Source organism: Phyllostomus hastatus, unplaced genomic scaffold (assembly GCF_019186645.2).
Source record: "Phyllostomus hastatus isolate PE091 unplaced genomic scaffold, TTU_PhHast_1.1 phas_contig_254, whole genome shotgun sequence".
Classification (NCBI taxonomy): domain Eukaryota; kingdom Metazoa; phylum Chordata; class Mammalia; order Chiroptera; family Phyllostomidae; genus Phyllostomus; species Phyllostomus hastatus.
In genome coordinates, this window is record NW_025333810.1 from 20,532,801 (window position 1) to 20,535,559 (window position 2,759).

Sequence of the window (2,759 nt, forward strand, 5' to 3'; positions counted from 1 at the left end):
GAATGCATGTTATGGTAGGCTCATGCAAGCATGGGAAAACAGTGATGCTTCTCCTTTCTTATGGGCATATGGTAGACGTGGAGTCATAGAATTTCAGGTCTAGTTATAACCTCCTTAATTTAATAGCTAGGGAAAGTGGGACCCAAGAGGTAGCTTTCTTGGGCTAACTTTGCCCCACAGCCTCCATAAGAATGCAGATCTCAAGGATCTTTGCACTACTTTGCCTCCCACAGGTCACAATGCAATGGGTTCAGGAGTCTTCAGGTAACTTTCAGTCCTCTTTTCTCCGTAGATTTCACTGCTTTGAATGAATGATCACGTCCAAAATTATGTAAGCTTTCCTCCAAACTGCAGCTTGTTTGCATTCTGCTTATAATGTGTAGCCTGGGACTTAGAAATATCCTTCGTGAAATAAAGAAACAACATTCTGAAAGCAGCAGAACACTGAGTGCCTTATTTATTGATACCTCCTACAGTAGAACATCACTGAGATGGAGCATGGAGCTCTCTTTCGGTTCCAAGCTCTTGGCAGCACGGTTTTGAGGAATGATTTTAAAATATAAAATTTGAGCATAAAAATAGTGATGGAAATGTCTTCTTTAAATCAAGTTGTAATAATTTTTATGGACTTAGAGGTTAGACAATCTATTCCCCAAACCAACCCTTGACCCAGTGCTGTACTCAGTTGAGAGCCACCTCTAGGGCAATATTTTAACTCAAGAGCACATTCAACTGCCTAAATGTAAGAAGTGGGGGCAGGTGGTCAAGCACCAAAGGAACTCAGTGGCTCAATAGTGGTCTTGCCACACAGTGGTCACTTCCAGACCCATATCAACCTCAAAACTCTTAAGTGTGCATGGGAAGGTGCAGCAGCCAGGCCCTATCACAAACACTGACTGTAGGCATGAGAGTGTTTTGTTTTATTTTATTTTGTTTGTTTGTTGCTCCGAGGAGCTTTCTGCCTCTGCACTCAGAAAGTCATCAGGCTTATGTTCCCCTCTGAGGACATCAAGGAAGCAAAACATTTAAACACTATTTATGCTTTGTGGAGTCACCAGTAGTTTAAATCAGCACTACTTCCTGATTAGAAGTCTTGCAGCTCTTTTAAAATTCTTATTCTACATGCATCTAGGAAAGGAGTTGGCCAAGCTCAGATGGTTACAAGCATTTCAGAAGTGCTGTCCACTTAGGGGAAAAAAGTAAAACAATAAAAGATGGCACAAGAGAACAAGGAGAACAAAAAAATCTCTGATCAACAAAAACACTTATTTTTGAAATGTTGCAAGTAGGTCAGAATTATGAAAAGGGGGTGCCTAAGTGACTTTTCTCTAAGGATCTCAAACCCAAGAATTGGTCGGTTGCCTTATTGCAGAGATCCAGCTCACCACTCCCACCCACTCTCAGACTCACTCAGGCCACGCTCTTTTCTCCTGCTGCAGCAACACATTTCTGCAGACCAGACAGGGCGATGCACACACTCCAGGTTTGATGCAGTCTCTTTTGTGTCTACATCTACCTCCCCTGCCCACACAAAAATTAATATCATTGTTTGTCCAGAGACCCCTATCAAACCTCAGTTATCCTGAGACACTGCGCCATTTGTTTATCTGAGGCCCTGCAGAAGAGCCAGAGGTGGGCAAAATTATGTCAAGTGTGATCTTTGTGTTCCTGAGCAAATTACTTCACTTCCTAAAACCTTGTCTATGTAGCTATAAAACTAAGATAATAATATTATGTACCCTGGGATGGTACTGGGTGTGATACCTCACCCATTAGGTCAGGAACCAGGGTGGAAGACTGGATCCAGAAGTGTTCAATTGTGACTTTGCCCATTACGAAAGATCCAGAGTCTGGGACTGTGTTGGAAGGGCAACATGCTCGATAAACTGTCTTATTGCACCGAGCTAAAAAGGTGACAAGACATAATCCAAAAGGGGATACAAGAGATTAGAGGTTAAAGAAACCAAATGAACCCAGGCACCAAAATGTAAATTGTGACTGAAAGCCAAGTGGAGGTGAGGTGTTTAAGCAGGAGATCAGACCAAGATCAGGTGGAACTGGAACAAGGGCTGCATGGGAGATAGCACTGGTGCAGGAGGAAGCTTCAGGGTGCTGACATGGGGGACGGTGTGTGCCAAAGAAAGGTCATGGTGGGGGCATAACCTATGGGCATTCACTACATAGAGGGTAACACTATTGAATGTAGCGGTAGACTATGTCACTGTTTGACTGTGTTGCATGTTCCTTCCTAGGAAGGATCATACTTCTCAGCTGATTAAATTCAGATGTAGCCATGAGATTTGCTTCATCTGGTACAGTTTAAGCCACTTGGTAGAGCTTAAGGCTAAAGAGCTAGCATATGGTTTTCCACACTCTCTCTTCCCTTTACTTTCACATTAGGTAGAGACTTGCCTCTGTGTCTGGGTCTCAGAATGAGTATAAAGATGACATTGAAGCAGAATCCCCAAATGATCTTTAATGAACCTGTACCAAGAAATAAATTTTGTTGTTTTCTGCCACTGAATTTCTTTTTTTTCAAATATATTTTATTGATTATGCTATTACAGTTGTCACATTTTCCCCCTTCACTTCCCTCCACCCTGCACACCCCCTCCCACCCACATTCCCCCCCTTTAGTTCATGTCCCTGTGTTGTACTTATAAATTCCTTAGCTTCTGCATTTCTCATACTATTCTTGCCATCCCCCTGTCCATTTTCTACCTACCATCTATGCTACTTGTTCTCTGTACCATTTCCCC